The sequence below is a fragment of the Actinia tenebrosa genome, unplaced genomic scaffold, assembly GCF_029948245.1.
Source record: "Actinia tenebrosa isolate PJP-AT-01 unplaced genomic scaffold, QUT_ActTen_1.0 PGA_scaffold14__42_contigs__length_11649687, whole genome shotgun sequence".
NCBI classification, from domain to species: domain Eukaryota; kingdom Metazoa; phylum Cnidaria; class Anthozoa; order Actiniaria; family Actiniidae; genus Actinia; species Actinia tenebrosa.
The window spans coordinates 5,429,859-5,453,725 of record NW_028292574.1 but is presented as its reverse complement, the minus strand read 5'-3'; the positions used below and the strand labels follow the sequence as shown (position 1 = coordinate 5,453,725).

The following is a 23,867-nucleotide window of genomic DNA, read 5'->3' as shown; positions in this document are numbered from 1 at the left end:
TAGAGAGCCAGTGTGAGCTCCTCCAGAAGCCAAGCAGGAATCGGGGTTGGAGACGGTTGGGCCCATGGTGCAAGTTGAAAGAAGACCTGCCAACGAAAACGAGAAAGGGCGTCAGCAATAGGGTTCTTTTCTCCTGGGACATGCTGGGCGGAGAAAGTGAAACTGGATTTGGCAGCGACTAACAGTAGACTGCGTACGAGGCCCATGATAGGAGGGACTTTGGAGGTTCTTGAGTTGAGGATCGCAACCACCGCCTCATTATCAGATCTAAAAAGAACGTGTTGCTTCACCCACTGATGACCCCAGACATGACCTGCAATAACAATCGGGAAGAGCTCTTTGTACGCTATTGAAAGGGGTATTTGAGGTTCGAACCACACGCCATTGAACCATTTCTCGTTCCAGAAAGCTCCGTAGCCCAACGCACCAGCGGCGTCAGAAGTGACAACTACCGTAGGGACTGGGGATAAGCCAGGATATAGCCAAAAACTAACACCGTTCCAGGACTCGAGAAACTCACGCCACCAATTAAGATCCAAGTGGAATTCAGCATTAAGGCGGATGGGGTGGGATGCATCCCTAAAACAGCACAGTAGGTTTATCATGCGACGAATGAATGTGCGACCCGGCCAGACGACCTTAGCAGCATGGTGCAAGTGACCAATAAGAGATTCGAGGTCCTTTCGACGGCACCATCGACGATTAGCCCAAGAGTCGAGCAACAACCGCAGCCTTGATAGCTTGAGCTCCGGTAAGCGGGCAACTTGATTGAGAGAGTCGAGTTCGATACCCAAAACCACAAGTGAGGTAGATGGACCTTCACACTTCTCGGGGTGAAGAGGGATGCCGAGATACGAACAGACGTTGATGGCGGTGCTTAAATTGCGGCTGCACACATTGGCACCTGGAGGGCCGGCCATGATAAAGTCATCCAAGTAATGTAGCAGGTCAGAGACGTCATAATTATGGCGCAGAATCCACTCCACCATACACGCGATTGAGTCAAAGATAAAAGGTGCGGAACGAAGACCAAACGGAAGGGCTAAGTCCACATAGTAATTATCACGCCATTTCATTCCTAAGAGAACGCGATCAGCAGGATGAACAGCAACATTCCGAAAGGCTGACAGAATGTCGAATTTAGCGATAAGCGCACCAATGCCTAACTTGCTAATCATTGTTATGATGTCATCGACTTTTATATATTGAAGGGAAAAGCTGTCCGGATCTATTCCATCGTTCACACTCGAGCCCTCAGGGGAGGACAAGTCCACAATGAGACGCCACTTTCCCGGTTGGCCGCTCTTGGGGATAACTCCGAAACTGCTTATGTGCAGGTTCGGTATGGGTGGACTATCAAATGAGCCGGCGACCCTGCCTAAAGCCACTTCGTTGCTCAAATACTCGTCAATCACTACGGGGTGTTCTTCCGCAGACTTCTTGTTACGCTTAGCTGGCTTAAGGGGAGCCTCGTTGAAGCCCAGCCTGAAACCATGGTAAATGCCACTCAACACATACGAAACTCGATTTAGATCAGGATAACTTTGTAACTCCAACGCGAAGTGGTCGCCCTTGAGAGGCGACACTGCGGAAACTGGAGGAAGAGCTGGAAGGGCTGAAAGGAAAAATGCGTCCCGATTACAGACCTGGTTGGAAGAAGAAGAAATAGGGGGGTGGGGGTAGTATACTCGTGTCAGAGGGTAAATAAAGAGGCTAGTCAGCATGAGAGAGAAGAAGGCTCGAGTGAAGGATTCTGGATGCAGCGCGATATGCGATGTCAAGGGGTAAGCAAGGGGTTATATAACCTCAACCGAATGCAGAATAAATTCGGACCGGCAAGTTGCGTGGCGAGCAGAACCAACGGTAATAACAGCAGGACACGACATCAAAATTATTGTGTAGGCGATAATCGAGCGAACTATGTCCGTATATGGCAACGATTACAAGTCGCTAGAACGTAACGATGAGTAGAACGCTATCGATGAATACGGCAAGCAAACCGTCGTAGCAAGCGAGGAAGAATGAGGCAGGCGGTGTGCAGCCGCTGTCGAAACAGCTACGTCGCTAGGGCGAGCCCAACGAGCAAGCATGCAATGGCAATGAATACGACCGGCAAACTGTCGTAACAAACGATAGGGGATAATGCGCTATACTGAACTGTAGAGGCAGCCGGTTAAACGACTAATTCACTTTATTACATAAGCAAAGTGAGTCATGCGCTATACTGAATCGAGGAGGCCACCGATTAAACGATCAACCAACTTTATTACTTAAGCAAAGTAAAAGTGGCTATGGCGAGCCCAACGAACAAGCATGCAATGGCAATGAATACGACCGGCCAACTGTCGTAGCAAGCGATAGGGGCGATAATGCACTTTACTGAACTGTAGAGGCAACCGGTTAACGACTAACCAACTTTTACGCAAGCAACATAAAAATCGCTAGGGCGAGCCCAACGAGCAAAACACGCAATGGCAAAGTCCAACCAACTTTATTAGTTAAGCAAAATATAAAGTACGAGGAAAGTGCAAAGGCAATGAATACGACAGGTGAAGAGTCGTAGCAACGATTGCGAAACAATATTAACATCTACTGTGAGAGAGTCGATAAAACTAAAACTTAAAGTGTTATGACTAAGTAGGCCATTGTTTGTAGTATGGTAAACATATTTAAAGTTAATTGCAATGTGGACAGCATGTAAACTGTCGCGTCGACCCATCGGCTTGACAAGTCGGAGAACTATTAAATTACAAGGACTTCGAATGTACATATCAAACGGGAGGCTAAAGTGCCTGGAAAGCCGGGCCAAGGTCAGTACTTACGGTACTTTGTGCTTGAAGAGGAAGGCGACGCAGGACGGCCCATTCTCTCAGACGCGGGATTCTCGTCGCGGTGGCAATCGACTGCAGGATGGCTGCCCGAGCACTTAGAACATTTATGGGCATACCGGCATGGGTTGTAGGGCGATGAACAATGCCCCTTATTCCATGAAATACAAATGGTGCTGCTCTAAGATGGCCTTTGGGATGCGCCAGCGGTGTGGAAGTTGTAAAGCTGGACGTTTATCTGTGACCAGTCGGTCAGGTGAGTTGCCGCGGCGTGTTCGCGGAAGGCTTGGTCGTGAGTAAACCACGCACGGCCCCCGAAAAGACGGTAAGTGCGGACAATAAGTAGCTTATACAAGACCAGGTCCTTCCAGCGTTGAGGAAAATGGGATGACAGTATCAGTGAGAAGATAGAAAACGCCTCGGTCCAACTAACTATGTCGTCGAATCGGCGTTTGGTTTTCTTTGGCTGGCTTGTAAGCACTAATAAACGACCATCTAGCATGATTTGGGGTTCATCAGCCGTTGCTGGGGCCAAGTTCGCGGGCATCAAATCGTTCAGGTCGATAAATTTTCCTGAAACAATCTGTGACACCAATTTGGATGGAATGGACGAATATCCAGGGCCTACTACGAAAGGCTTGTATAATGTGGGCATGATGGAAGCCCAGGGGGATGACGCTGAAAACAACGAGCTTGGCGTACTGCCAGTGGAGCTCTCACTTAATGAGGGAGGCAACGAAGCGTTGGCGTTTGGCAATGAAAATGTTGGTAAAAAGGAAGGAACTGTTGACCTACCTCCGCTGAGGGAGCTTGCTGGGGTTTGACTGGGAGGTACAGCTCCGCTTGGATCTAGAAAAGACGTTATTGTAGAGGTGAACGGGCCATCAAGGAGCGACGAAGAGCCTTGAGTTGGTGTGGTGTTTTGAGTCGCCATTGCCTGGCTGACAGCGAGCTGAATAGCCGCCAAAACGTCTGGAGACAGCGACGCTGAAGGCGAGCCAGACGACAAGGTAGAGGACGTCGTCGACTTGGAAATTTCTGGAGAGGTTTTACTCATGTTTACAGTGAAAAAGAGGGGGGGAAAACAGAGAAAAACTAGAAAAACTCTTGGTGCAAATCCACCAGCACTGCAAACACAGGCAAGTAAGCCCCTGATAATGCCCTGGGTCCCTCCCGCACATTGTTGGGAAGACCGCTGAGCAGCATGCATTGTCTCGATTTTAACTTTGCCTAAATTTCATTTAGCTACATTACATTTGGTGAAATATAGAATTGGTCTTCCTGCGGTACGGATTTGGTATAGGTCCCCTCACCAAATGTAATACCGATGGTACCGATGCTACCGATGTTACACTTGGTGAAATATAGAATTGGTCTTCCTGCGGTACGGATTTGGTATAGGTCCCCTCACCAAATGTAATACCAATGGTACCGATGGTGAAATATATAGAATTGGTTTTCCTGTGGTAAAGCAAAGCGTGTAATTTTTGGAAAAGAAATGGCGGATGCTATAAATGTCGGAGAACTGCTGAAATATGAAAGTTTTTACTCATCTGGAGACCAATCACTGCGTATTTTGATCGTAATTTTTTCATGTGGGTAAAGACTTGAATGTCTAACCTATTTTGACTGATCAAGTTATGAAAAAGGAATTTAATTTTGTTATACAATGTATGACTTTTGGAACTGAAGTTGATCTCGTCTTTTCGAAAATATGAGGCCAGTACATACAACACTCATAGAGCATTACAATGTTATATGTACTAATTGCTTATAATATTTTCTAGCAAACAAAATATCGAATAAGATTTTATTCTAAGTGTGAGTACTTAGACTCAATTAATGTTTGCTTCGTTTCGTGAGATTAGGATTTGATTGAAGGGAATTTGAATTACAGCGAAACTATAAAGGATAAAAGGTCAATGAAATAATGTGATAATTTACGACCTACTTTTACTCTGGAAATGACTTTTATAATTTTATGAAAGGTTGATAAATTATATATTAAAAAGTTTTGTTAAACAGATTAAGCAATTTACCAGATAACTTGGGCAGATAATGAAGGCATTGGAAAGTTGCCTGATTGCTATACTTTTTAGTTTGAATGCTCGACACTAATAAAAGTCTTGGAATTGTTTATCAATCATGAAAAAAAACCCCAGAATATAGAGAGTGAGAGTAAATCATACTACAAAAAAGTAAATTATCAATAATATGACATCTTGATAGCTATTGTACTTTTGATCAATATAGACCCTTACTAATTAATTACATATGAAATTGGTATCACAGTTGTCTTTCTGGCCGTCAACAACGGGTTATTTCAAATGGGAATATAGCTGACTGGAAGTGGCTACCACCCAAGGAAGTGTCAGTGGGCCTTACCTGTTCAACTTATTTACTGTATATAAATGATTTGAAAATTAGTGATAACACATGCATCAACAAATCAGTTATTATGAAATACATGTATGCTTATGACACAACTATTGTATCACCTGTAAGGCATCACAATTGCAATATTTTTGACAACTCTCATGTTTACGTTAAAGAGTATCTTAACTGGACAAGTTTAATACATCAAATTGTAAAGAGGTTATATTTAGAAAGAAGGGTGATAATGATGATTACAACAACTGTATTGAACAGATACCACAATGTAAGGAGCTTATTGGAATAACATGACAGTCAAATAACAGATATGACAAGCATGTTAAAGAAATACTATGTGATATTAATACATAAGGGCCTGTTGGTGATAAGTGTTAGGAAATAATTAATTAAAAGAAATAATTTAGTCTTAGAAAAAAATTCTTATTTGCTTAAGCACATAACAGATGCTCATAGTTTTTCAATCGCATCTTATTGTGGATTTATATTATTTCAGTTGTTAATTGTTTTATCATTACAAGTTTTCTCGTATTAATATAACATAAAAAACTACCCTCAAACTTGGCAAATGTGCTAAATTTGAGGTGCTTTTTCCACCATTTTAATAGAATTTTGCTAAATTGCTCATATCAAAATTTGAAAAAAATATAGATGGGTCTTTATGTAACCCACTATCCATTTACCTTCTGTAATGCCCACATGGGCCTTACTAATCAATGAAATGATAAGCGATTCTGAGACAATTTATTTGCTAAATTCATTGCACAGTGAACTACAGGGCCATAATCATAGAGTAATAAAAATTACTGTGTTATTTTAGTTGTCACTACTGTATATTAACTATTAAATAAATAAATGAAGAAATAAAATAAATGGGATCTAGCAGTGGCATTTCTACAGAGTAGCTAATCATCCATTGTAATACCAATTGGAATTTAGGAGTTGATTTTTGCGGAGAGAGGAAAGCCGGAGAACCTGGAAAACCCTCAAAGAACATGAGAGAACCAACAAACAACTCTACTCACATTCGACACTGAGACCAGCTGGACTCAAACCCCGGTCGCGTTGGTGAGAGGCGAGCGCTCTCACCGCTACACCACCCATGCTTCTCACAAGACTACCAAAATTTGTGTGTCTGGGGCTTCAACAAGTTAACTACAGTAGAAACATAAAGGTGCTGAAGTAAACAACTTGTGATAATAGAATTATAGGTTTAAAAGAAAACACTTACTACATTCAGAGTGTATTTTTGAGGTGAATGCTATAACTCACTCTTGATGTTGGTCACTTTGAATATGCATCAGAAATATGGGAACCATACTTCATTGGTGATATCAATCAAGAGTAGAAAGGATACAACGACATGTTACAAAAATATATCCTCAAAATGCCATTCTCATTCACAAAGTCTTATAGTTCAATCTTTACTATCAATACTTACTGGCATGAATATATGGATATAGTTTTATCTTAATTGATTATGCCGGGTCTGGTACACTGAAATTCCCACCTATTATTACCTGTTATTTATTGTATACGACCATCAAGATCTTGAAGCAGCATGAATGTTATAAAGTGCACAATGCAGAATTTTTACAAAACAGAAAACTATATTCTCAAAGAATAATTGCATGCACCTATTTGAAAAGACACCTATTTACAAAACAATTCATAAATGTTACGATTTTAACTTTAGGTAGTAAAAATTCATGATTTCTCTTTCTGAGACTGCATGTTTTCTTTGGAGGTAAAAGGTGCTTGAGTGTAAGTTTGGGTGTACTGATCAAGTCAGATGATCTGCTCCATGGGAGTGACATGGTCAATACACCCAAACTTGCAAGATCTATTCTATAGTCTATCAATCTGTTCTTTAATTATCATCAGGAGGGCATGGGCGGTTTTTAGATAGGGGCACGTTTTTCAAAACATACTGGAAATGATTGGGGGGGGGGGGGGGGGGGGGAGGAGGGGGGGATGGTCATTTTTAATTTTTGGCAAAATAGTTTGGGGGTACAATTCTATATCCATATTTCCCTAAGTTTAAAAAAAGGAATATATGATATCCTACCGATATTCATAAATGATAAGGATATAGTTTTGAATTTAATGATTGAAAATAAAAGTGACTATACACCCTTTGCAAAGATGTTACTATTAGTTATGCGAAGAAAAACTGTTAATGTTAAAAATATATATATATTATATATATATCATAGTTGAATTTTACTTTATTGAATTACGTAGATGAAATCGAAGTACAAGAGATCGATGGATAGATCCGTCTTAGCGACTTGAAAACGGCGCATCACATAAGAGTCGATTATTTTTCAATGATTATTTACTTTTCAAACTTACTTAATTAATTCGTGCATTTTGCATATGAATTAACTTCACCATCTGTACCGTCGGTAAAATACTTTTACCGTCCGTATCAGATCGTCTATTTTGGACATGTATGGAAAAAAAAGTTACAAAGCTCATGATGGTAGAGTTAAAGCAGAAGTACATAAATCTAGACGAAGAAAAGATAGTTCGTTCTCTAGTTTACCTCCCTTGTAGAAAGTACTTCATTGACAAAATAGTCTTCGCTATGAGATGAGCAAAATCCTTAGATGAAAACTGAATGATGTATTTTCAGCACAGCCTTTCTTGTCAAAGTCTAGAATCAACAGCATCGCTGGCTTCACTTGGATCGCTAGCTCTTACGTGAGGTAGAAGCATGCAACAGCACAGCCAAAAAGAACCAAAAATAAAACGATATCTAATGTTGTAAGAGATTCTTGATGTAAGTTTTTCATAATAACGGATGAAGAAGACGAAACTGAAACCTCGAGCTTTGAGCTCCTTCAAGCTGCAAAACCATAAAAATAGCAAATATTTTGCAAAAACATAATTGCCTTCACAGTTGTTTTTGTTAAGGAAATGATTTTCAAAAGGCATTAGAATGCAAACAGAAAAGCCAGGAAATATAGAATAGTCATGAAAAGTCAGAAGAATAGACTTGACTATCGTACACTACACTATCGTAACTTCCATCATCCTGAGTGGAAAAGTTGGAGAATTTTAGTGTTCAAAGAATCACCTTTCCTGAAAATAAAACGCGTATTTTGTTCATTGTACAGCAACTTTAAGTAATTAAGTTCATTATTTAGTTCATTTTCTATTATCAGTACCATTTATAAGAGAATGTACGAAGAAAAGTTAATCAAACTGATCAATTAATTAAAATTTAAATATTTAAAACAAATGCATCTTTATCTGTTTCATTAGTTGTAGGTGAATGGCTTGCACCATACACTCGGTTTAACAAAGAATATTTTAACGCATAAGAATATAAGAATTGTAAAGTAATACGTAGGCGTTGTTAATCTCTTTTCATTCTCTAGGGACGTAAAGGCTTTATTTTGATGGAGCTTGTAAAAAAAGATTTTCACGAAAATGATTTTTGTCAATGATGTGTCTCTGCAACACCTAATATTAAAAGCCAATAAAAACTGAACGTTATCCTGAGAAGTCTACGTCTGAAGTCCTTTTTATTCTACTTGCATATATGATGCTGCACAACTTGTTTGTGAGAGAGGTATGACAATTTATTAATTAAATACTTTAGGGCTTTACCAATAAATGATCGTCAACGATGTGTCTCTGAAACACCTTCCAATTAGGGCAAGTAATAAATAAACTTAGGAAATATGCTTTCTCAATTATTTCGAACTCATAACTTGGTGCTTGGTATTTAAAAGCTGCATTAACAGTACACGTGTTTGTGAGAGAAGTATGATACTTTATTGAATACCTTTAGGGCATTAGCAATATTTGTTTGTAATAGAGCGCTGTCAATCAAAGGTATAAAACCATTACTTCATTTCCAAATGCAACCAAAATTCTACGGGGTTTTATAGTTTTCAAAGGTTTAGCCGATTTCAATAAATGCATCCCTCCTTCTAAGTAATAGAACCAAATAATCCAGAATGTATATCTAGCAATTATTCGAATGCCATTTGGCATAATTCAATTTCTGGCCACCAACAAAGAAAGGTGTTGGTTTGGAAAGTATGGCCCCAGGGAAGAACTATGAGCCTCTATTGGTCGCATAATTAAATGAGCGTTAGAATTAAATACTTATTGTCAGCGACTGCTTAAACGCGAGGTAGATTTAAGTGGATGGCTTGAGTTTTTCATGACGCAAAAAAAGTTTGAGACGTTTCATTGAAGAGTTTACAGTAAGTCATTGATCCTTTAGAGATCCTTTAAAGAGCAGACACTTGTTGCATAAAGACTAAAGACAAAACTGTCTTGTTGGAGGGGGGTTGGTAACGTTACCTTGCATATAGGGGCGCCTTGCATATAGGGGCACTTTCCATAAAAGGCCATCGGTTGAATGATATATGATATGAATTGTATACTGCTGCAAACTAAAACATAGAATATATCGAATAAGGTTGTGTGAATGTAAAAGATTGAAAAAATCACACTAAAACATGTACGATTTACAAGAGTCTATCCGTGTTTTGAGACCGGTTTTAGCGAGATTGTTTAGCGATCACTGCCTGAATTAAAAGCACGTTAAATCTCGCAGCAATCATGTATTCATGCAGGGGTTTATAAACATCTATTGACTGCTAGTGCTGGTTGTATTACATGATTCATTTACAAGGATCTCTTTTATCAAATATAAGCCGAAAGCGCCATTACAGACATAAACTTCATAAACCAGTCACGTAAATATATCAGAGAAATGTTGAAAATCAAATTCGAAAAATTAACTTTACTGCCATGAAACAAACACCGTAGTGATCTAAAGGATTAAGCGGTATCAATGTAAAAGTTTCAAGAGAAATTGATTCATTGTTGTAATCTAGGGGCGCCTACTAACGTTACCTTGCATATAGGGGCGCCTACTTACGTTACCTTGCATATAGGGGCGCCTACTTGATCAGAATGTAGGGGGAAAATAGCAAGCAGGTAGCAGAATCAGGTCGGACAATATGGAGGCGGATAGTAAAAACAATAGATGTGAAAATTATTGTTTTCAAAAAACAAAACATTTTTTCCCCCTGTTGTCGGCAAGGTGTGAGCGGTACCAATTGTCGGCAGGTCGGTCTTCTCTGTTAAAATTGTTAATTCTTTTGTAGATTTCGATGAATTCTTTGATCAGTCTTTATCTTGAGTCATTAATTCTTCAATCATTTTTAGCGGATATACTGACTGACAGCATCGAAAAGTGTAAAATTTGTTTAAAAAAATTGTTATCAAAAAAAAGAGTTCTTGTTATTTTGATGGCATCAAAACTGGCTGGAGTTAATAAATTTGCAAACTCCTTTCAGCACAGATAAGATAATTGAAATGTGAGATTATGGATAAAACGCGTTTCGGCTATAACTAGTAATAGCTTTCATCAAAGTGATGATGAAAATGTGTGAAGCGCGTGTATGTAAACAAAGCCTGTGAAGAGGCAATGAAGCAATGAATGATGTAGGCTATCACTAGTCATAGCCAAAACGTCATGTTTTTTAAACGTTCCACGCATGCTATCCGTAAACAAGAATTTGAAATATCATGTCTGAACGCGAAAACCTCAAAGAGACTACAGATAAGACAATCTGCAAAAATCTCTCAACTATTACTGGGTTGCGTAAAATGCCTTGTTTTTTAAAACTATGGTCTGCTCTACGAAATGGCAAATCTGTGCAAGATCACACATAAATGGATTTGAATGACGTGTTCATAGATTCATGAATCATACGCTGGCTCAGCATGCGCAGCTGAGGCTGTGACTTTAGGCTCTCCTTAGTTAGAAGTAATATTAATGAGCAGTTAAAGAATATTTCTAAGAATCCGCATTTTTTTGCAATTCACATATTTTGTTTTTATTTTATTCCGGTTCGGTATCCTAAAAAAACTTCCGTTCTGATTTGCTGTTTGAGCGGGCGGTATTTTTTCCATATCTGCTCGCGCTCGTGGTCCGGTATTCTTTGCAGCTAAACAACAAAACAAAACGATAACAAAAAGAAGTAAAAAAACACGGGGGAAAAATTATTTGGCATTGCGTTTTCAATTATTGGAATCAATAATTATGTAGTTAGTGACCGCAAAAAAAGTACCTTTTTATCTGCTTTTCGAATTTCCTTTAAAGGACTAAACTTGAGAAAAGATAGGAAATTTCATCACATCCATTCAAAGAAAAAACACTAAATAAAAAGGTACCTTTTCTAATCATTTGAATTTATTCTTACAATCTATGAAAAGTGTAGGATTATTGACGCTGTAAGAAAGAAAAAAAATTGTAAAAGCTGAATTTATTGTGATTTTTAAATTCTAAATTCAGAATTTTACAAGAAAGTAGAATAGCCACAATCTATCACTGATTTTGTTGTCAGTGCAATTTTAGATGGAGCCTATTAACTAAGTAAAAATCTTTTAATATTGACGTTAGTAACGCAATGCTGTTTTCTCCTGTTACAAAACCGCATCTGTCTAGTTTTACTAATCGATCCACTTTACTGGTTAAAAGATATACGAAAGCGGTACATTTTTATTAAAATAAGCAGCAGTAAGGGGGACTCGCGGAATCCAAGTTACTAAGCATCGAATTTCACGGGTATTACCTGCGTTTCAGGCCCCCACCAATGTGTGCGTCCGCATCGGGTATTACCCGCGCGACGATTCCCTTACTGCTGCTGTGCCACGAAGGTTAAAATATTTGTGTCGCAAACGAGGGTTAAAATATTTCTTAGATATAGATGGACGCTATCAGGAGCATTCCAAAACAAAACTGTACGCAAGCTGCGAACCCAGGTATTGGATCGTTTGGACGCCGACTTCGCCTTCACGACATTTATGGAAGGAGATACGGACGAGACTATGGACGACGCAAGGGCTGAAAAAATAATTGACTTAATTCCTGAAGGTAATTACCGCTTGGAATTAACGTTCATAAAGTATTTAGATGGTGACTGGGTAATAGAAAGGGGCCGCAATCCTATCCGGGCGTCTGGTAAGCAAAGCTTGTTTGTCTTAAACAAGCACACCCGCCCCGGAGCGCTGGTGGGCATCGACATGCTGTTCTACGAAGTTGCCTATCCAGTCACCGTAGTCATTTATGCTGCTTATGAGATCAAGAAGCCGGATGTTAAAAAGCTTAAGCCAATGCGGCATCCTGGTAACTGCGTGGGTAAGTTGGTGAGGGAGTTCTTTGAGGATTCCTCTCATGGCGGTAAGCTTACGTTGAAAAGAAGAGAAGCCATCAGAAAATGGGAAGATGCTACTCGTAGGGCCGGAGCAACGATAGACAACATCAAAAAATTAGAAACTGCCTTAGAAAGGCGCATACACGTAAAATATATCACAGACGAGTACATTTACCCTGGGACACATAAATATGGGGGCCGAGGCGCTCCTATACTCATCTACCAACACAACGGACACGCTTGGCGAGAACTTCGGTTCCCTAAGAAGAAAGAGACTAAGGTCTATGAAACTTCCCCATTGGTAGACTTAATCCATGAGAACTCCGTTTGGCTGATGGATCCCGAAGGAAGCCAGTTTATGACTCAAGATGGTACTCTTTACCGCCCCGAAATCGAACATCTGCGCATCCAGAGCGCCTGCGAAACCCTTGGGGAAGACTTCTCAGATGAAGTCCTTAGCTCCCGCAGCTTAGACTTCTTAGCGGCCAAAAAGAGGAATGGATGGAAACCTACCCCAAAAGAGTTCAAAGATATCTCCAAAGCGTGCGTAGAACACGGTCATGGAGGTCTTTGGAACATGGAGTACGACGAAGACGAATACGTCTCCTTAGACATGAAGCATTGCTATCCTGCGTCATTTAAAGGTCTTGGCGATTGTAAGGAGTATCATGACAGATACGGGCATCCAGACTCGCAATTCTTTAGGGTGTCCTTAGACGGCACCTACGATGCGCCAGCAACGGGGTTCGTCAGGCTAACATCTTGGAAGTTGGCTAAAGACTTACATCCCATAATTTACGCATGGTACGGAAAGCATCTACAAGAGAAAGAATGGATACCCGTACCGTTGTTAAAGTTCCTCGAAGAACGTAAACTACTCACCTACACCGCGCATGAAGCCATACTTTGCCATAGCGCCTACACGAAGTGGTTGCCAGAACACAACCCCACCGCGAGGATTGTCATAGGAACGTTCACGCAAGGTGCTAAGGAGGGTGAAAAACATATGCAGCGACGCCTAATAACGGACGAAGGCGAAATAAGCTTCCTCATCAAGCGCGCCCACGACCAAGGAACGATGGTGTCCGTGGAGAAATGGGATTATTTCATAGAAGCCGAGCAAAAAGGACGCAAATGGAATGCTTTATGCTACTACCAAGATCATCGACCGCAATATTACTATCTGCGTGCCAGCATGCTCGCATATGCGCACATTAACCTATTAGCGATGCTCCTGCGGTTTGACAAAGAAGATATCCCCCGCGTAGCCACGGATTCCTTATACGTGAAACCGCACGTGTTGGAAAAGATGAAGGAATTCTACACTGCCGATGAACTTGCAGAAAGTGGCCAATGGCGCGTCAAAGATGAGGAGATAAGGTCTTGGAGGGCACGTGTAGAATATCACGGCGAGCACACCCAGGGCACCGTAACGCCTACCAAAGAGCCTCTACCTTCAGTTGCCGACCCCATTTCCTACCAACGCTTCTCTTACCTCTACGGTACGGGAGGCAGCGGTAAGACGACGCGTGTGTTAGAATTCTTTCCGGCCTTAAAAGTGCTAACGCCAACGCACCGTTTGGAACGAGAACTCTGCGAAATGGGCCACGACGCACAAACCTACCACAGCTTCTTCCGTTGGAATGGCCAAAAGTGGGTACCTGAAGCCATCCACGACATACCTCCGGTGATACTTTGGGATGTGATTTGCACCGTTCCTTTAGAAATCCTCAAAGAATTCGTAGAATTCCTCCGTGGAAAGTGTCAAGTAATATTCGCCGGAGATCCCTGCCAGCCTCCTCCAATAGCCGGAGAGATGCCCCACGAATGGCTAAAAGGGTTCGTAGACTACTCTTAAGAAATCAATACAGATTACCGCAGTAAGGATCAAGTAAGATACCTGAAAGCGGAATTAAGAGGCCTTAGTGACGCCGACCAATGCAAGACGCTGCGCAAACGCGTACGAGCGAAGAAATACGAGGACTTTCTATGCGCCTGCCATCCAAAGGATCTGGTGCTGAGCAGCAAACGCGCAGCACAGTCTCGCATACAAAAGGATTTGCTAAATATACACCGAGAGCGCTTCCCTACGCATCCAGTACTTGTTTGCTACAAACCCCACGACACCCGCATGCAAAAAAGAGACGTCTGGGTACCTGGTACCGACATCCAACTGCAGAACGCAGTAACGCACGATAAAGCCTGGGTACCCATAGAAAAGATGGAAAAAATAACCTCCCATCCAGATTGGCGCTTGGGCTATTGCATGACAGTCCATAGTGCGCAGGGGCTTACCATAAAAGATACCTTATGGATCATAGACCAGCGGCTGTGTTGGAGCAACCTTATCTACACCGCCGTAAGCCGCGTAGAATATGCCAAACAGTTAAAAAGAGCCTGGGGGCCGCAACTGCGTTACGGCCGCACCCCAGAAGACATAGCAAAGGAGAACCTTGCCAAGAAACTCCTTCGCTACAAGCGGCACGACGAAGAAAGAAATATGACGTTCGACCTATGCGTGGACGACGTCTATAAGAAAGGGGCAAGGTGTGCCAAATGTAACATACCTCTACTATGGAGGTTTGACCCAAATGACGATCAGCAGTTCTCCGTGGATCGCATAAATAATAAACGCGGCCATTGCAGAGGTAACGTAAGATTGACATGCCTAGAGTGTAATCGGGCGCGTGGAGCAGCACTACTCTGAGTCTTTGGGGACTATGAGCAGCTCTTCCTTAACGAATTCACGACTTGGGCCATTTAGGTAATACAACACGGGTTGCCCTTCCTTGGTGACGGACTTCGAAATCTCATACGTTTCCAAAGACCAGTTAGCATCCGTGGCTCTCTTACTGCCACCTTCGAGTTCCCCCGGCTGATAGAGGTATCTGACCACTATGTTGCGGGGGAGCTTTTTTTCCTTCAGTCCGACCGCCCTCGAACTTCTGACGTAGGATTTGTGCTCCACGTGTTTCTTTCTTATGGCATCCTTGGGTTTCATTACCGTAGCCCTGGCCGCCTCGTTGTTCAAAGCCGCGACGACCTGGGGGAGCCTCTGGGTCCATTCCCTGTTGCGTTTGGAGGGATCTTCCAGCTCTTTCCAATACTGGTATCCAAAGAGACGCTCAGCCAGGGTTTTATTGAATCTTTCGACGATGCTCTGACCCCTGTGGTACTCAGCTTCAGCTCTCCTAATCTTAGTGCTGTGGTCTTTCAGGGTCTTAGTAACCACGCCCATGAACTCTGTCCCCGCATCCACTTGCAGTAGCTTAGGCCATTTCAAGACGCGCTTATAAATCCTACCTAGGGCTTCTGCGACTTCCCCAGAATCCTTGCTGGTTATGGGTTCGGCATCCTTATATCTGCTTGCGATATCAACTACGGTCAAAGCGTATCTATAGGTCTTTCTTTGCACCTTATCGTGCGGTAAGAAGAGCAAATCCGCCTGATGAACTTCATTGGGGGCATTTACGGTAAAGCTGGGCCTGGGAATGTACTTAGGCACGGGAAGATAAACCTGCCAGAGGGTTTGTTTTTTTAACCATTTCTTAGCCGTTTCTTCTGATACCCTGGCCGCGGTCGCGAGTTTCTTGATGGCCGACGCTCCTTTCCAATAGCCTTCAGGCCCATAGTAAATCCTTTTGAGTTTGTCCTCAGTTCGACCCATTATATGAATTCCAAAACGAGATTGATCTTGCGTCCGTTGAAATCCACCGTCTTTCCGTCCACTTTAAGAGCGGCCGTCTGTAACTGCCGCCTTAGGTGTGTAAAATGATAAAAATCAAAATCCCTCAAACTCTGTCAAAATATAGGTCTTAGGGAACTATTTCAAGAAAAAAAGGTCTAAGTTTCATTGGATTTATATTTTTTGCAAACGGCGACAAATTTGATTTCATGGCTCGGAGGGAGAGTTTACCGTGGTTTGACCATAGTAGTTTGAAATTTCGCCTGAAGCTATAAAACTTAATGGAACTAAATAATTATACACTACCCAATAACTTGAGATACTGGTGCACATTTCAAGGGGTTGATATTTAATTTCCGTAGAATACTTAATATTTTACAGATTTTTCAATATTTTGCTTTTTGGAGCGATTTTTCATTAACATAAAAAGGCCCAAGTTTTATGGCAAATATCGCCACTGATATGTGGCCTACGGTGACCAAATTGTTATCCAGCTGTAGTCCAATGTCTCCTCTTTAAATACATGTAATAATATTTTGGGGCCACTCAATACTTTGTTTTTTGGAGCGCGAAACAAGTGTGCACCAAAACGGCGAATACATTACATGAAATTACTGTCACGTGGTCAGTCAATACACAAATAAAGTAAGAAAAAGATATTTTTGCCCGTGAAAGTGCTTCACATCAAGTTATTATTTATGACAGAGACAAAAAGAAACACATTCACTTACATCTATCCAGTTATCAGTAGCTTTTCTCGTATTTACCAGGGATTTTACATCGTGACTCGAAGCCATCACAAATAACACACGAGTGAAATACTCTTCCACCTTCGTTTCATCGTCCACGACCAGAAACTCTCTAAATGATCTGAATATCACATGCCGAGGTTTACAAGAGTAGAACAAAGGTCATCAGAGGAGATTATTTCTTTAGACAAATCGTCCAGGTCAAGATGATCCGGATTAATGATTCTGTATGTCAACAAGATTGGCGCTTACGTGACACACAGGAACCCCACTTGTTATTGCATGTTACATCAATATGCAAAATCAGCAACCAACATTTTAAAACAGTTTTTCTCATTTGACCAAATAAGTTAATTTGGAATATGATTTAGAAGAAAGATACCATGCAGCCCATTAATTTGAACAGCTGCACGATTTAACCATATCGTTAATCAAAGCTATATAAGGAGCTTTCAGATGGGCAGTTATTGCCGAAACATCTAGATGAAAATGCTCACAGATATCACGGAGGAGGGAGACGCTGAATTTCTTCAAGTTATTTTTAGAACTCAAGGTGCAGAGGTTGTACGAGTCATACACTATTGGGTGTATCAGTTGGCACTCATTTAAGATGGTAGATCGTGCATTAGAGTAAGCCACCTGGTCTTCCGCTGCAACTCTATCTTGAGGTTGGTTCACTTGCCCCTTCTTTTGCTTTGAAGCCCTGCGAGAGAAGTATGACTGTATCTGCTGGGAGGTCAGGAATTCACTCAGGGTAAATCGCCTATTGCCGTCTGGATCTTAAGCATAGCGCATGTCTTTACTCACGGTCGCGGGATCAAGCTTATGCCCTGTCTCCTTACCAATGTCAAACTTCTCATTGAGATATGATATCTGTTTTTCGTTAAATCGCTTGTTGGATTTAGTGGTTCTAAGTGCCCATCCCTCGGGTAGCATGTCTTCATTGTTGAACAGTGGAGTATCGGAGCTTTTCAAAACAGGCTGTTCACCAACACCTTGCAACACTTTCTCTGTATACATCACTTTGGCCTTGTCCATGAGACCTTGTCTTTCTGGCCGCAGCTCACATACTCCATATTCCATATGGTTTACAAGAGATGAATGTCGATGATAATTCTTTATGCACTCCTCATGGGGACAGGTGAACAACTTTTCTTTTTCCTCGTCAATGTCGTCATCCTCCTTATCATCGCCTTCGTCATCGGCGTTGACATTAACCGCCTTAGTGGTGTTTTGGCTTCTGGATGGAGTGATGTCCACGAAATCACCAACAGAAAACTCACAATTGAAAGTTTTAAACGTTGTGAGGCACAAGCTGCCAGACACTGAAAATATATTGTATTGCAAATTATGTGACTATCATCATCATCACCACCACCACCTGACCACCACCACCACCAACAACAACAACATAAGCAACGCGAATGCCATCACCATCATTACCATCTTCGCTACCAGGACCATCATTAGCATCATGTGGCCATCATCATCATCATTATCATCACCACTACCGTCATCAAAGGCATAACCATCATTATTATCACCATCACCATCATCATTATTATCACCATCACCATCATCATCGCCATCGCCATCGTCATCGCTATCCACTACCAACATCATCATTATTTTTAGCGAAATATGTTTACCATTTAGTTTAGCCCAGGGTATGATCTTTCCGTTGCCTATGTCGTATGCTTTCCACGCGGTCATTTCTTTGTTTTCGATGGCAAAATTATTCAGCGTGCTGATGCCAATTATCTTTATTGGTTCCAAAGGCTTGATTCCTCCTGCGTCTACCAGTGCCACTCGCACACCACGTACGCCCCCGTTAGATAAGATGGCTTCTCTTAATTGAGCTGCATTCACTACATCGTGACCTTCGTTTATGTACTGGCGAACATGACATTTGATTGTGGCAGCCTTGCGATCGCATGCCCCCTTACCACCCTGGGATCACTGAAATCAACCCGGTCAACACTTATTCCTGTAGTTTCCTCCATAAGGCAGCAAGCTGCCAACATGGGGCCACTGTGATAGCAGCCGGCGTTGTCTTGGCGATATGCAGCGGAGGTGATATCTGGGTGTTCTTTTTTTAGCTCTGTAAGAGTGCGCTGCATGATTGGTATGACCACGTCAGTATCTTGGCAACAGTTCTCTACAATATGAATGAATACTTGTTGTTGTAGTTTACCGTTTGCCAACCGCCTTATAACAACACTAATGTGCCAAGATATGCCTCTTTTTCCAAACCAGTCCATCTGTGTTTCTCTGTATTTTTGCGGCAAAAACTTCATTGCCCAGTCTTGAGTAATCAAAACTGAGTTTTCGTCTAGTTTGGCTAGAAGATCTGTGCGGGGCTTATCTTGTTGAACGGAACGCAGCTGGTGCTGCTTCCATGCTTCTATTGCGGCTACTGACTGCTGACAAGTAAATATCATATCGTCACGTTCTTCCTCTGGACGTTTTTCAGCTGTACTTTTTACACTTGACTCAATCGAAGCAAGGGTAGATTTTAGTTGTTCGCACGACGAACAGGAGTGATTGTGGAAGTGGTTGCACTTGGAACGGAAGAAAGGTTGCTTCTTGTAACTCAAGGCGTAGACACAGCAGTGGTCAGGGACGTTTGAGGCATCAGAAATGTGCACCTGTAAGATTTAATAACAATGAGGTCGGTTTTGGACAAAATTAGAAGAGGTATTGGGTAAGCATGGTTTTAAGCATGCTTTTAGAACCTTGTAGCCTTCCCCTCCCCTAATTTTCCATCTTCGCGTGTCTTGCAGTGGAATTTCGATAATGACTATCGGTATTGCTTAAATAACAAAGACTGTGCGGTCTCACAACACCCAAGTACTATATAATGAAAAAATATAATTACCTTGTAGTCAGTTTTAATGTACTGTTTCATAGCTTTTAACGCTGTCTCGCAAGAACTGACCCACTGTTGATCGCAACCATAGTTTGCAAGCTTTGCGAGTAATCCAGCCAAATCATCAAATGCCTTGTCTCCCTCAGCTGAAATATAGTCCAAACCCTGCAAAGACTTTCGTACAGTTGCAGTGCAAACTGATAAAATTCGTAAGATGGTCGACGGGCTCAAAGGTTTGGTTCCATCTTCTTTGCAAAACTGTGTGTACTGCGTGGCGATTCTTTGCGGAATCATCGATCGAATTACATTTGGACATTCAATGACTTGCCCATTTGCTAAGTGGAGGTATCGTTGGCCGAACGGGAGATCTTGAATAACATGAGAACTAGTTATAAAGGAAAGGAAGTGATCCAGCTGATTCTCATCAACTTTCATTCTGGGACTCCTTTGCACTGGTACTGGTGCCCCACGCCCATACTTAAGAATATGCAATCTGGCTATCTTGAAGCGATACTCTGTTATACCAGGGATAAATCTCTGGATCTGAGAAAAAGGAACCAGATCTGCAATTATTCCCAAGACCTGTCTACGGGTGTTCCAACTAGTCGCATTCTCGTAGGTCTCAGCTAAGGCCTCAAGATATTTTCTGTTGGCTGAATGCGAAATACCAAGAACCTTTTCGACACTTCGTGACGTCTGAATAGCGTCCCAAATACTTCCAGCATCACCGGGTGTTATCACTTCCAAAGCGGACACGATTAAAGTTGTAGCCTTATCAACACGATTATTTTTACTGCGCGTGGTCAAATCTTCCCACCGCTTTTTGGGTTGACCGATTGGTGCTGTCCCGCCGCAGACATGGAGGAATTCATTGAGTTTTTTTAATTTCTGACTATTGATGGTTGTAGCTGTCAATCCATTGCTGCTAGATGTTTCATCTGACAGAATTACACTAGTGTCTTCTGCAGCAACTTTCTTGAGCTGATTGTTGGTGCTTGTAGCTGTTGCAGATTCACTGGTGCTGCTTGTTCCGTCTGGCAGGATATCGACATTGTCTTCTACAATAGATATCTTACTTAGCAAATCGCCTAGGTTGTCGACGTCGTCTTCGCCTCCATGAATGTTCTGAGTGTTCTGCAAGGAAACACCATAACTCAACAAACGCAGACCAATTGATATACAACTAGTAAGACCGTAAAGAGAAGAGATGAAACTCCCGGGGTTGTACCCATAGATTTCCTCTTTGTAAAAGGGAAATATAGACAGATGCCTGTTTCAAATCTTTCCGGCGAATGGTATTGCATGGTTCCCTTTCAATCGTGAAGCATATGCAAGATATTCGAAAATGATAATATAACTATATACTAACCGACATCGGTCATTATAAATAATGAAACAAATAATACTGACGTACTTGAGTAATCTCGGTATCCTCAGAAGTAGTTCCTTGCGCAATTTGAGCTACATCCGTCAGGGTTTGAGGGCTTGATTCCAGCTCCTCTTTTAACTGAGCACGACAACGCTTGCATATGGCTGAAAGGTTTATAATATTTGTGTGTTAATTAAAAGAAATACCCACTATGCAAAAAAACTGCTCTCGCAAGCAGATCTGAATGAAATATCTTCTAAACAAGAAATTCATTGTACATTAAGTTAAAAGATTCCCATCACAGATTCAATCATACTTACGCAAACCAACAGGAATAAGGCACTTTGTAATCCTGTACAGTTCTTCAGACTGGATGGATGTAATTCCACGGTCTCCTTTGTATTGTCTGGGTTTATGTTTGCACCAACCAACAGGTACTGAGCACATCTTTTTGCATGTGCGCCACCTTATACCATGCAAGTCCCGGTGACGCGGACAAACAGTAATCTTAAGTTGGATGGGAGAGCTTTCGAATAAACCTTGAAACGAATTGATTGCAAAATCAGCGCGCCTCAAGTGTAAGTTTTGATACTCAAGATTGTGCGTGATAGGTAAACTTGGCAGCCTTGAAAGGGTTGGGAGCTAAACGATGCAGAAAAAATAATGTATCGGCCGAAATAAACATACGAAATTAATTTCTAACTTTATTCAGAATCGGAGGGGGAGGGGTAGGGGAGGGGGAAGGATTCTCTTCCTTTAATCCGTCTCAAAAGTATGTTATATATGGTATTATGAAAAGGCAAAATCGTAACACATCTTAATTATTCCTAGCAATGCCTAAAAGAGTTTCCACGTACAACTAGATGATAGCAGTCAATCAAGAGAAAATGAACTCATATTCTCTTGAGTCAATCCGTAGCATAGTTCGATTCTTGTGAACTGATCTCTCGCGTCAGCATTTCTTACCTGCTCTTGATAAAAGTAGCTGCGCCTCGGTCTTTAGGCTTGCATCTCTAACATTCAATAAATTGAGGTGACCTTTAATTTGTCGCTGACAATTTTCGATTGGCAAACAGGAAAGGTCCTCAGGATAGTCCCTACTTGCACCGCACTGTCCATCGACAAACCTCGAGTACCCACAAGTAGCCATTTACATACCCATAGAGTCGCCGAGTGTCGACTTCAAGAACTCAAAGACATAGATTTTTTTTTCGAAGAACCTCTTCGACAGAATCTACTAATATATCGACCATTAAGACTTAGAGCTGTAAAATTCTAGATCGCTGATTTGTTAACTAGACATCTGCATTTCGATGTAATTTGACCTCTGGGAGACCTACCGCGAGGCTGTCCCCAGTTGCGAAAGTGGTAAATTACTCGATTGCTAAGTTTTCCTCATTTTGACTTAACAACTTTGAAGGATTATTTAGAAATATAGTAGCATAGCAAAACCAAAACAAAAAAAGAAAAAAAGAAAAAAAAAAAAGAACACCCTTTGAATGTACAAACAGAAGACTGTAAAATATCAGAAAAACAATATGTAACATCAAGTGGGGTTCCTGTGTGTCACGTAAGCGCCAATCTTGTTGACATACAGAATCATTAATCCGGATCATCTTGACCTGGACGATTTGTCTAAAGAAATAATCTCCTCTGATGACCTTTGTTCTACTCTTGTAAACCTCGGCATGTGATATTCAGATCATTTAGAGAGTTTCTGGTCGTGGACGATGAAACGAAGGTGGAAGAGTATTTCACTCGTGTGTTATTTGTGATGGCTTCGAGTCACGATGTAAAATCCCTGGTAAATACGAGAAAAGCTACTGATAACTGGATAGATGTAAGTGAATGTGTTTCTTTTTGTCTCTGTCATAAATAATAACTTGATGTGAAGCACTTTCACGGGCAAAAATATCTTTTTCTTACTTTATTTGTGTATTGACTGACCACGTGACAGTAATTTCATGTAATGTATTCGCCGTTTTGGTGCACACTTGTTTCGCGCTCCAAAAAACAAAGTATTGAGTGGCCCCAAAATATTATTACATGTATTTAAAGAGGAGACATTGGACTACAGCTGGATAACAATTTGGTCACCGTAGGCCACATATCAGTGGCGATATTTGCCATAAAACTTGGGCCTTTTTATGTTAATGAAAAATCGCTCCAAAAAGCAAAATATTGAAAAATCTGTAAAATATTAAGTATTCTACGGAAATTAAATATCAACCCCTTGAAATGTGCACCAGTATCTCAAGTTATTGAGTAGTGTATAATTATTTAGTTCCATTAAGTTTTATAGCTTCAGGCGAAATTTCAAACTACTATGGTCAAACCACGGTAAACTCTCCCTCCGAGCCATGAAATCAAATTTGTCGCCGTTTGCAAAAAATATAAATCCAATGAAACTTAGACCTTTTTTTCTTGAAATAGTTCCCTAAGACCTATATTTTGACAGAGTTTGAGGGATTTTGATTTTTATCATTTTACACACCTAAGGCGGCAGTTACAGACGGCCGCTCTTAATGGTGATGTTGATATTTTCTACCAAATGAGACAAGTCATAGCTCAAAGAAATGGGAGCGTATTCTACCAGGTCAAATGGATTACCCTTAGGTGGAAACTTGTACATTAGATTACTGGGTCCTTCATTAAAGTACGAGCTTACTAGGCTGCAGTAAGCTTCGTAGTTAGCGGGAACTTTCCATTTCACGTCAAGTTGACCATTTTCGTGGTACTAGTAAGACCCAGGAATTCTACCAACGGACTGCCCGTAAGATTAGCGC

At 41.3% G+C, this 23,867-nt stretch overlaps 1 pseudogene; it reads right to left on the bottom strand.

Moving 5' to 3' along the window:
* Nucleotides 1-16,692: 16,692 nt before the first annotated feature.
* LOC116290360 (uncharacterized) lies at nt 16,693-22,231 on the bottom strand (annotated as a pseudogene).
* Between the last annotated feature and the right edge of the window lie 1,636 nt (nt 22,232-23,867).